We start from the raw sequence: 13354 nt of genomic DNA on the forward strand, positions 1-13354 counted from the left end.
ATTAACATGGACGTAATTTGTAATAACAAACAATAAAAATGAAGAGAGGTTAAGTGGTTTAAGGTTGCAAGAATAGTCAGTAGTAGAGTTAAAATGAAGTCCCCAGTGCGTAGCGCAGACACCTTGGCTCTTGATTTTTCTACCTCAACGTGAATCAGAATTCCAGTTTGGTTTACCTCCGTAGCCTGAGACATCTGTGATTGCCCTGATTAGTTTGTTTAAAAATAACCTTTTTATTTTGAAGTAATTTTAGGTTTACAGGAAAATTGCAAAGATAATACAGAGAGTTCCTTTACCTGAGATTCTCCTAATCTTACATAGCCAGGATACATTGGTCAAAAACTAAGAAATTAATATCGATACAGGACAATGAACTAAACAACAGACTTTATTAAGATTTCACCTGGGTGATTTTTTTCACTTCTTAAATTAGAAAGCATGTCAAATTAGAGAAAAGTAGAGACTGGCCTTAGTGTCACAATGACACATAGGCCTCAGGGCACGAAAAGACTCAATGAGTTAAAGATTTGTGGACTGTTGGTTTGTTTGAATATTTCTTTATTCTTTTTTTTTTTTTTTTTTGAGACAGAGTCTCGCTTTGTCACCCAGGCTGGAATGCAGTGGCTCTGTCTCTGCTCACTGCAGTCTCCACCCGGCAGGTTCAAGCAATTCTCCCACCTCAGCCTCCCTTAGTAGCTGGGATTACAGGCACCTGCCACCATGCCTGACTAACTTTTGTATTTTTAGTAGAGACAGAGTTTCGCCATGTTGGCCAGGCTGGTCTCAAACTCCTGACCTCAGGTGATCCGCCCACCTCAGCCTCCCAAAGTGCTGGGATTACAGGCATGAGCCACTGTGCCCAGCCCTCTTTATTCATATCTGAAACAATACTGAGCAACTTTCTAATGTGAGTCACACTTCTTCTGACTCTTCCACTACAGTGGGATCCCCTGAATCTAGGACCCCCTGAGTTGATATTGCTGGACAGTGATCTAGCTTTTTAAGGCATGAACCCTGGGCTCTTGATGACAGCCAATCACAACTTTCTCGCTCCATTTCAGATGCTGAAGGGGCTCTCTGGTTATTATAAGACTCATTAAATTGCAAGAAAGTAAATTTCTCAACAGAGACTTTCCATAGCCATCAGACAATATCACATACTTTTTTTCCTTTATTGCAATATGCACATGTTATGTTCTGAATAGGGTCACACAAATCCAAGTACATCTTTCTGAAGAATAGTAGACCAAAGTTGTTAATCTGTTTTTTCTTATAGTAAAGAAAAGCTTATTAATATCAGATGAGTGTAAGAGAATCTATAAAGTCAAAATGACTAAGGATCTCCCATAAACAAGACCACAAACCCACAAAAGCAGAAACAGAAGAAAGAGAAGAGAAAAAAAAGAATTGGGAAGAAAGTAGAGACACAGGCTTCAGCATTTAAGTAGTCTTGTGGCTTGAATGGCAAAATGCCCGTGGAGACTTGGAGAAGCAGCACAGTGATAAATTAACCAGACACTACAAACTTGAAGAAGAATGATAGAGTGCTGTCCCCTGGCTGGAATGCCTGATAGGGGTTGAGAGTTGCACATGCCTCCAGGAAATATCCACCTTCAGAAGACTTAGTCTCTGAGGTCTAATTTCCCCCTCTTCATTAAACCTCAATTGTTGGCAAGAGACCATGGATGTCTAGAAAAATCATTGGGCATTGCTTTTTATATGCTCATCTGATTGAAGCCACTGAGGCAGACCCACTGACATTCCCTGGTGTCCAAGGAGGTCGAAAGCCACTGCAACATTTTTAGGGTGTCGTTGAGGTTTTGTTGTCTGATTTTTAAAACAAAACTAGCATTCTTTCTGGGGGTATTTTGGCTTGTTATTCTAATATAGGAAATTGAGATAAAAGTAAATTAACACGTATAGGTAGCTACACTCAACCCCCACCCCCTTCCAATCTCTAATAACTTCATTCTGTCCTTTCATGAGAGAGCCAAGGAGAGTGGATAATTAATTTCAATTTTCTCAATCTTTTTAGAGTTGTACAGGTGAGGATTTGGTGACTTTTTACATCTCCAATATAATGTTCTCTGTCACAAGTGCTTCTTAATTGTCCAGGCTATGGATATGACATCTAGGCAGCTTTCCTTTCCTTTGGACCATTAGTAAGACAAATGGCTTTGCTGTCCAGCAGTGCGGGGTGGGGCTTTGTTGAGTTCAGAATCATGTAGAAAAGCCTCTGATGGGGGCAGAAGGCATGTACGGGTTTGGAATCTGTACTATCACAGGGTATAAATTGAGAAGAGAAGTAAAAGGCAAGTTTGAGTTAAATCTATTCCATCCTTCTGCTATGTTCCTGTGGCACTGAGACTTGTTCTACATCGTGACGGAAGAACTGTCTGTCTAGGGAAAAATCCATCCCGACTCATTTGATTTATCTTCACAATGACAACAATGCAAGGTTCTTGAATTATCTCATGGATTAAAGACCCCTTAGAGACTGAGAGTCAGACAGTGTATATTGGCACCATGATAGCAAGCAGACAAATGATACACACCAGAGAGCCAGGCAATAGACCTGTGTACATATGCGAGTTAGTTATGTGACAGATATGGCCTTGCAAATCAGTACAGACAGACAGACCCCTTGGAAAATAGTGTTGAGACCATCAATAACTCATATAACAATGACAACAAAAACTTGTTTCTACTTCAACACGAAAAATAAATTCTAGGTGCATTAAAGATCTGCCTCATTGAGGGGTGGGGTGAGGATTAAAACAAAATACGAGAGCATATCCCTACGGTCTTGAGGCAGGAAGGAAACTCTTAGGGCACAGGTATCAATAATGAAAAAGTAACAAATCTCACTACATTAAACTTTCTGTGCCCTAAACAACATGGAAAGGTAAACCACAGATTGGGAGGAGATGTTGGTAACATTATTAGATACACAAATTTGAAAAGGAAAAGATAACTCGATAGAAAAATAAAAAATGACATGTATAGGTTTTTCACAGAAAAGAAACCTAAATATCTCCAAATCATACAGTTATTTTCAGCCTAACTAGTAATCAGGGACAAGTAAATTAAAACAGCAACAAAGTTATCTTGTTATACCATCATAAGACTGGCAAAAGTCTAATTAAAGTTGAGATTTGGCAAAGATGAGATGCAATGGGTACTTTCATACACAAATTTTTGCGACTACTTTGGGAAGAATTTAGATTGATTGATTGATTGATTGATTTATGAGACAGAGTCTCACTCTGTTGCCCAGGCTGGAGTGCAGTGGTGTAATTTTAGCTCACTGCAACCTCTGTCTCCTGGGTTCAAGCAGTTATCTGACTCGGTCTGCCGAGTAGCTGGGATTACAGGCGCCTGCCACCACGCCCAGATAATTTTTGTATTTATAGTTGAGACGGGGTTTCACCATCTTGGCCAGTCTGGTCTTGAACTCCTGACCTTGTGATCCACTCACCTGGGCCTCCCAAAGTGCTGGGATTACAGGCGTAAGCCACTGCACCCAGCCAGAATTTAGCTTTATTAAGCCACGTTGAAAGTGCACGTTCTTAGACTGAGCATTTTCACATCTATATAGATACCTTGAAGCAATTTGCACACATGTGCACAAGGAGACCTTCAGAAATATTAATTGCATCATTCAATAAATGTTAAAAATGGAAACAACTTAAATGTCCATCAAACATTAGAATAAAAAATTGTAACATTTATAAAATGGAATATCTTACGGCAGTTAAAACTGTACTGTATCTCATGAATAAATAGCACATAATAATGTCTTATTAAGGGTTAACTATTATTTTGTTGTAAGTACTACTATAAACACTTTGCATGTCAATATTAATTCATATAACTCTGATAACAATCCTGTGATGGGGGTTCTGTTAGCATCCCCATTTTATGGATGAAGAAAGTAAGAACAAAGCAAAGTTTAAAGGTCTTATAGCTGTCGGTGGCAGAGTTGGGCTATAAAACAGCCCATCTACTCCAGAATTGGTGGCTTAACACTATACTTGCCTCATAAAACAAACAGAATGCTGGAAAACAAAATGTAAAGTTGAGCAAGAAGTCGGGAAGACAATACATATGAGTCTCTATTATCTAGGGTTACGTTCAGCCACACTTAGCAATTACAAAAACAATAATAATAAGTGGCTTAAACAAGGTAGAGGTTTCTTTTTGACATAAAACAAATCTAGAGGTAGGTAGTCCAAGGCTGATATGGAGGCACCGAGGTCATGTGGGATCCCGTTTTTTCTGTTCCATCATCCTTAGCACTGATTTCCATCATCAAGTTGGTGTCATGAACCAAAGGACTATTGGAGCTACATCCACCTCAGTCATGTTCCACACAGGAAGAGGAAAGAAATGGGGGAGCAAAGCAAAAGATATACCTGTCAGCCGAGTCCCTTTAAGGAGGTTAGCCCAGTGACCTTTGCTGTGCCCCTATAGCCACAAGAAGAGGGGGGAGATGTAGTCCTTTAGCTGGACAAATTGTTGATCAGAATAAGCTGCATGTTCTGTAAGCAAGAAAAGAAAATATTGAGTAGGCAACCAACAGTTTAGTTATAAATGCTATTTATATAAGGTTTAAAACAATGCTACATATTGTTTATGTAAAACTATATTGTTTTGAATTTTACATATAGTTATGATAGTAGAAAAATATGTGTGGAAGTAATACCAAGTTTAGGACAACAGTTATATGCTTGGAAAGGAAAGGAATTGGAGGGGAATATGCAATAAACTTCAACTATATCTCTAACTGTTTTCAAAGAAAATCTAAAACAAAAATGATGTAATGTTCAAATTTGATTAATTGGATAGAGGGCAAGGCCTGGTGTGTCTTTGGGGAGGTATGTGTATCTCCAATCCCCTTCTTCTTCTTTTGTTCAGTTCTCTTTTTCTGTCTCACTTTTCTCTCTTCCTGTAGAACAAGGTCTGAATCCCTGAGAACTGCCTTCCCTGCTAAAACTTCAAGCCCTCAGTGAACTTGGGAGAGTTTGTTCCCAAGTGAAGCAGTTTTGGAGAGCACCTGCTTAATAGTGATATACTGGTTGAGAGCTTATCAAATATCACACACTAAGCTGAGCCTTTCACCAATGTGAATTTATTTAATACTCACAAGATCCCTGAGAGCTAAAACCATTGTTATTTCCATATTACAGAAGAGGAAACTAGGTCTCAGTAAAGTTAAATATCTTCCCTAAAACCCTACAATTCACAGGAGCATGTTCCAGGTTGGCATCCATACTTGTCCGACTTCAGAACTGGGGCCCCAAACTGTCATGCTGTACTGAGACACTTAATGAGCTTTATTAAAGTCCAGTCACACACCCTGCTCCATCTCCTAGTAGACTTCTAGGAAGGGCTCTCTGGTATGTACCCAAAACTAGTCACAAGGGTAAGGTGGGGTGCTGAATCTGGAATGAAAACATAGGTTGGATTTACCCTGTACTTGGTGGGATCTCAGTTGGGGGGCCACAGCGGGCCAGCCAGGCTGAGATGAAGGAGAAAGCAAGCAAGGGGCTAATTGCTCAGAGAGAGGATTTGGTCTAGAAACTAAAGAAATAGGAGGGCTGCTTAAGTGTTTGTTATTCATGGTCTTGCCTCTGCAGGGCAGAAAGCAGCAATGTACTTGAGATATAAACTTTGGCCAGGAATCGGATACATACACTGATGTTCCTATTGCCATTCCTTTCCCAAATCTAAACTAGGTCATGGCATTAATCACTGTGCATTCTCCTTGTCTTAGTCCATTTTGTGTTGCTCTAACAACACCATGGTCTCAGAATATCGGAGACTGGGTAATTTACAAAGAAAAGAAGTTTATTTAGCTTATAGTTTTATAGACTGTGAAGTTCAAGGGCATAGTCCTGCCTTTTGGTGAGAGCTTTTGTGCTGTATGGTAACATGGTGAAGATCATAGGGGACGAGTACACACACAGAGACAAAACCCCAGGGGTGTCCTGGCTTTATAAGAACCCACTCTCAAGGGAACTAATCAATTTTTGTGAGAACTAATCCAGTATCACCATAGCAAGAACTCACTCACTACCTTGGGAATGGCACCAAGCCACCCAAGAGGGATCCGACCCCATGGCCCAAACACCTTTCATCAGACCCCACCTCCCATACTGCCACATTGGGGATCAAATTTCAACATGAGTTTTGGTAGGGACAAACCCAACCCCAGTAAACCTCTAGAGTGCTCCTCGTGGACAGGGACTACATCTGGTTCAAGATCCACCATAGTCCCGACACATAGCAGGAACCTGAATGTTAAATAAACAGATGAATAAACAAAGGAATAAGTAAACTCAACAGGACTGAGGTTCATCAGAGTTCTCTGGACTGGGACTGAACAACTAGCCAACAAATAAAAAAAAAAATTATTAGGCTGGTGCAAAAGCAATTGGGGATTTTACCATTGAAAGTAATGGAAATAACTGCAACTACTTCTGCAACAATCCAATAGTTCCTGGAAGGCAAAGACCAATGCATGATTTGTGTTTGTATGCTTTGCCTAGCTCTGCGCCCACAGTAGCGCTTGCTGAATGGTTGCTGAGTTAAATGGAAATGAGTTATTAAATAAAACAGAGACTTATAATAATAGACTGGAATGGAATAGGGCATTCAAGAGATCCGTAAGAGCCAGTGACTTGTTTGAACATGATCTCACAACTTTAATATAAACATTATTATCCTCATTAGGAAAAGTAAAATAATATGGCCACTATTTGGTCCAGTCTATGTGGCAGGTGCTGTTGAGTAGATTATCTCTAATACTTACCATCACCTAGCAAGGGAAGTGTGATTATTACCATTTTCCAGTGAAGAAACTCAGTCCCAGAAGGTTAAGCAACTTCTGAAGCTCAGATTATAAAATACCCAGGCAGGATTTATATGCAGGTCTCTCAGGCCTATGATTCTGCCATCCCCAGAAAAACGAACAGAGCTATTATTATGGTTGGACTTTTTCCTTTCACAAATGGAATTGCAGCATCAACAAATGGCAGGAAAGAAGTTGCATTTCTTCCTTCAGTAAAGATTCTATAATGTCCTGTAACTCCTCCCAAGGCATTGGTGATATTATGGCTACTCTGAATTTACTTGAATTGCAACTGCTAACCTAATTGTTTTCTGCTGGCAAATCTAGTGAACATAATATAAGCCCTTATTTCCCCTTGGTGTGATGTTATGAATTGGGATTATGCTTATGGGAACTCTCTGTATACTATAAAAATACCAACACTCATCATGAAAATAAATGAAGGGGAAAATAACCCCCAAAATATGTGCTTTTGCAACATTTATTAGAAAGCAAAAATGAAACAATGAATGTAAAGGCTATAGCATAATTTCTTTTCTTTCTTTTTAAAGAGGCTTAAAAAAACTGAGTGCAATGGAGTTTAAAATGAAAACACTGGCTTTCTTTCCTGGGAAATATGTCTCTTAACAAGCTTCTTACGCACCCTTCTTTGCTCCGGGTCCTCTGGACTGAATTAAAATTAAAGTCAGCTCTTTTACAACTTTTCTTACGAGTCAATATGCCTGAAAGCTTCAACCAGGTGTTGGCCAAGAAATCTTGATCCTTGTTGTATGATATAAAATATTGTTTGCAATTACTAGCTTCTTATTTCAACAATTTCAGTGCAGTTTTCTGGAAGATTCTCTCTTTTCTTTTCTGCATTTGCAGCTTTTCCTTGAGTTTATAGCCCTCTGTTCCTGATAAGCTCAAACCATCCTTTCCTCATGCTGAAAATTCCTTCCTGGATGTCTCACCACATGGGTTCTTAGTTTTTCAAAGAGAAATGTTGCCTTGGTCAGCACTGTAGCTTTGGTAGAGAAGCATGTAATTTGCATATTGCTTACAGAGGTTTGCAATAAAAAATTATTCCCTCCCACAACTAAGCCCATTGCGTTTTCTTATTATTGTTGATTACACTGGCCTGATTTCAATTCCCTCAAGTGATAATTGGTATAAGAGCTGGTTGCAGTAAGTAAGCCTGTTGTAAATACAACTTGGGGTTTTCATGAAGTATGTGCGTGTGTGTGTGTGTGTGTGTGTGTGTGTGTGTGTAAATATTTATAATAAATAAGTTTAAACGTGGAAAGTTGCCAGTGGGGCCTTCATAGGTTGGAGACTGTGCACACATCTTGCTTTTTTTGAATCACAGGACAGGATCTCAGAACATCTTGGGGTTCATGGACCCCATTGGTACTTTGTCTTTATGGACTGTTAATACATCCTGAACAATGAGTATCCATGGGAAATCATGATGATGCTGACTTGATTTATAATATTGATTTTTATCAAAAAGAAAGTAAGGTTTTGAGGTACAAAATAGATTCTTCTAGATATCTAATACTGCCATGTCAGGTCTAATGCTCTCACTTTTGCCTCATTTAGGCCCCAGACCATTGCCACAAGTGTCACTGCATAAAGGAAGAAGTGTGACATAAAGAGTTCTGAACAGGTTGCTGCAGTGCCCCTCAAGATTTCCAGTGAAGCTTCTGAAAATTAAACTTTTAAATCTCTGTCATTTAGGCTAATCATTATTATTTTTAAAGTTGCAGATGACTGGGAGGCTGATGAGAGGAAAATGTGAGAGCCAGGTGGAAAAGGTTAAGAGGATGGGGCTACTGTGCTAGTCAGCTAAGATGGGCCACATTCAAGCTGATTAGTGGGTTCCGAGGCCAGTCTTGCAGTGAACATGAAAAAGAGCCAAAAGACAGGACAGATGTCTGAAAAGGCTTCTTTTGACTTTATATTCCCTGATTACAATTCCATACAGGGCTGACATCTCTCTTGGCTCTTGGATTCTATGAGATGCTCCTGATTCCTTTCAATTTGCCCTCCTTTAATAAGACAAAATTAAGAAACAACTCCAAAGCTGGCCCTCTCTTGCAGCCATTATGCCATTTTGCAAATGATTGGATCCAGACTACCTGGATGCAAATCCCAGCTCTGCTTCTTACTAGCTGTGAGTCTCAACCTCTCAGGATCTCGATTACCTTCTTTGTGTGGGGATAATAATAATATATACCTCTTGGGCTCTGAGGATTCTGTGAAATAATATTTCTAAAACAATAGAACAACGAGTGCTTCATAGGAAGTGTTTGTCGTAAGTGGCTGTTAACGAAATACATCCAAGCAAACAAACACATTTCAGATAGCCCATGGGTTCTTATAAGTCTATTAATCTGGGTTAAAAATCTCATAATTTGTATTAAAATTTGTGTTTATACTCAGAATGGGGTATTATTTCTTTGAAGATTACATTCCCTGGAATATCATCTGTACAAAGACTTAGACCCACAAATTAAAGAAGAAATAATGAATTTAACTCATTTCCCCTTCTCCCATCTAAAATCAGGGGAAATTACTGTTGAGGCTTCACTTTGTGAAAGTGAATGAATATTCATTCATACCATCGTGTGTTCTGCCTATTCTCTTCCCACGGGGTTGTTTTAGCACCACGTGAACAGATCATCAGTTCCCTTATGAACTTGGTTGCTACTTTAGCTGCTCCCAAGAATTTGAATATTCATTCCAGACCAAACAGCCTTTCCGCTGGCAGTAAGCATGTCAAAACACAGGGGAAAAGATGCAGGGATTAAAAAAAATAATAAGGCATAGAGAACAGGACTTGCCATACCAAATGGAGCAAATCTTATTTACAAATGACCTCTAAACTCTAAGATCAGTCCAAATAAAGAAGCATCTGTCATCAATGGGAACATTCAATACTTTTCGCCCTGACAAGGGGCCTCCAAAGACTTAATTCCATTTCAATCTAATTGGGTCCTTGCCCTCTCCTGCTTCCCTCCAGCCATGCACAGCAAGCCAAACCATCTTGGGATGGAAAGCCAGCCCAGAGATGTGCGACACCTTGACAGTGGAAGCAGAGGGTGGAGGAAGGGCAGCAGCTCTGCTAATTATAGAACAACCAGGTGCATTGATTTCAGCATCATACAGAGCATACTGATATTACTGTCCATGGAATCTCAGACCTTTCACTGATGGCTGTGTTTAGATAGAACTTTTCCTTTCACCGGATATGAATAGACATTTCTCAAAAGAAGACATTCATACAGCCAACAAACACATGAAAAAATGCCCATCATCACTGGCCATCAGAGAAATGCAAATCAAAACCACAATGAGATACCATCTCACACCAGTTAGAATGGCAATCATTAAAAAAATCAGGAAACAACAGGTGCTGGAGAGGATGTGGAGAAATAGGAACACTTTTACACTGTTGGTGGGACTGTAAACTAGTTCAACCATTATGGAAAACAGTATGGCGATCCCTCAAGGATCCAGAACTAGAAGTACCATATGACCCAGCCATCCCATTACTGGGTATATACCCAAAGAATTATTGCGGCACTATTCACAATAGCAAAGACTTGGAATCAATCCAAATGTCCATCAGTGACAGACTGGATTAAGAAAATGTGGCACATATACACCATGGAATACTATGCAGCCATAAAAAAGGATGAGTTTGTGTCCTTTGTAGGGACTTGGACGCAGCTGGAAACCATCATTCTCAGCAAACTATCGCAAGAACAGACAACCAAACACCGCATGTTCTCACTCATAGGTGGGAACTGAACAATGAGATCACTTGGACTCAGGAAGGGGAACATCACACACAGGGGCCTATCATGGGGAGGGGGCGGGGGGAGGGATTGCACTGGGAGTTATACCTGATGTAAATGACGAGTTGATGGGTGCTGACGAGTTGATGGGTGCAGCACACCAACATGGCACAAGTATACATATGTAACAAACCTGCACGTTATGCACATGTACCCTAGAACTTAAAGTATAAAAAAAAAAAAAAAGAACTTTTCCTTTCACCAAGGCATAGCACACACAGAAATCTTCCTGAGTGAACCATCTAACCTATCTGTAGTTCATCTTAATGTCAGTGACCAAATTTTCTAAGCCACAAATGGACAAGTATGTGTGTGTGAGATGGACAGTGCCTATGTCAAGAGAGATGTCTTGGAAAATCTGGGTGGACTGGCTGTTACACCTTTTCATACTTCTACTCATTAAATATTCATCAAGCATATACTAAGGTTGAAATGCTGTTGCAGAAGCTGGTGATATGGCATGAACTTGACAGGTGAGCCTGTTGCCTTCATGAAGCTTACATTTTGGTGGAGATATATAAAGAAAAAATAAACAAGATCATATCAGACTATGTTTACTTCTCTGAAGGAATACACAGGGAGAAGAGGAGGAGGCTAACAGTAGCTAACTATTATGCACCAGGTACAATTCTAAGCATTTTGCTTGTATTAACTCATTTAACTATCATAATCACCATATCATTTTGGTTATTTTCCCCCACTTGGCAGATGAGAAAATTGAGAAAGAGAGAGTAAGCGTAATTTGTCCTCAAATGGTCATGGCAACTTCATCAATTCAGTTGTTGGTCAAAATTTTTTGTGTCATTCTTATTTTTCTCTCTCCCCTGCATTCTCTCTCTTGCTCTCTTTTCCTATATCTAGCCATATACAATTAATCAAGAAATACCATGTTCTTTACACTAATACATAAACAGTCTCACTATTTCTTGCTGTCTCCACTAACACTACCCTGATCCAAGCCACCATTATATCTCCTACCTGATTACACTTTTATTTTGCCTCCTGAGTCTGTTCTCAAAAAAGCACATGTATGTTCACTGTAACATGAGTCACAATAGAAAAGACATGGAATCAACTTAAATGCCCATCAACGATAGACTGGATAAAGAAAATGTGGTACATATATACCATGGAATACTGTGTAGCCATAAAAAAGAATGAGATTATGTCCTTTGCAGACACATGGATGGAGCCATTATCCTTAGCAAAGTAATACAGGAACAGAAAACTGAATAACTGCATGCTCTTATTTGTAAGTGGGAACTGAATGATGAGAACATGAGCACAGAGAGGAGAACAACATACACTGGGGCCTATTGGAGGATAGAGGATGAGAGGAGGGAGAGGATCAGGAAAAATAATGGGTATTAGGCTTAGTACCTGGGTAATGAAATAATCTGTACCATGAACACCATGGCACAAGTTTACCTGAATAGCTATCTTTTTTTTTTTTAAGAGACAGGGTCTCACTCTATCACCAAGGTTGAAATGCAGTGATGTAATCATAGCTCGCTGTAACTTTGAACTACAGGCCTCAAGTGATCCTCCCACCTCAGCCCCCCAAAGTGCTAGAATTACAGGAATGGGCCAGTGTACCTGGCCTCATTCTTTTTTTTTTTATACTTGAAGTTCTAGGGTACATGTGCACAACGTGCAGGTTTGTTACATATGTACACATGCGCCATGTTGGTGTGCTGCACCCATTAACTCGTCATTTACATTAGGTATGTCTCCTAATGCTATCCCTCCCCGACTCCCCCAGCCCACAACAGGCCCCGGTGTGTAATGTTCCCCATCCTGTGTCCAAGTGTTCTCATTGTTCAATTCCCACCCATGAGTGAGAACATGTGGTGTTTGGTTTTCTGTCCTTATGATAGTTTGCTGAGAATGATGGTTTCCAGCTTTGTCCACATCCCTACAAGGGACATGAACTCATTCTTTTTTATGGCTGCATAGTATTCTATGGTGTATATATACCTGGCCTCATTCTAAAAAATATGTCAAGTTATTTCTCAACTGCACTCAAAACTCTCCACTGGCTTCCTGTGGGTTTGGAGTAAAAGTAAAGTACCATAACTATAATTCTAAATTCCATTGTGTTTGTATCCCTTAGTTACTCTGCAGTTAATACTGACAACCCTATACATTCCGGCCCCTCCTCTCTTCTCTGACCCTCTCTCTAAGTTCCCCTTCTCTCTTGTTCAGTCTGCTCCAGCCACAGTGGCCTCCCAGTTATTGTTAGGGCACACAGGTCATGTGCCCCCTGAAAGACTTCGAACCTGTGATTACTTCTGTCTTGATACTTGCAAACCTCCCTTGAGCACCTCCTGTTTCTTGCTCTTTTTAATGAGAACTTCCTTGACCATCCTATTTAAAACTGTAAGTTTCCTCCACTCTGAGCCTTTGTCCTCCTTCCTTGCATTTGTTAATTCAAAGCATTTATCATCTGATGTAATATATATTTTTATATTTTTTGTTTGCTTATTGCCATTGCTATCCACTACTAACATGTAAACAATATGAAAACAGAGACTTTTGTCTGTTTTGTTTATTGCTTTTTCTAGAATGCCTAGAAGAGTTCCTTGGATGTAGGAAACACTAAATAAATATCTGTTGAATTAATGAATTAAAGAAGAAGACCTATTCCTCTGACTTAATA

At 39.7% G+C, this 13354-nt stretch overlaps 1 protein-coding gene across 1 annotated transcript in view; it reads right to left on the reverse strand.

Moving 5' to 3' along the window:
* Nucleotides 1–13354, reverse strand: part of ATP10B (ATPase phospholipid transporting 10B (putative)) — a 274240-nt gene that overhangs the window by 142786 nt on the left and 118100 nt on the right. Inside the window, exon 3 of the mRNA XM_025389215.1 lies at nucleotides 4416–4541. The gene's annotated coding sequence lies outside the window, so the exon portion shown is untranslated. The remainder of the gene's footprint in view (nucleotides 1–4415; nucleotides 4542–13354) is intronic.

This window comes from Theropithecus gelada, chromosome 6, assembly GCF_003255815.1.
Source record: "Theropithecus gelada isolate Dixy chromosome 6, Tgel_1.0, whole genome shotgun sequence".
NCBI lineage: Eukaryota > Metazoa > Chordata > Mammalia > Primates > Cercopithecidae > Theropithecus > Theropithecus gelada.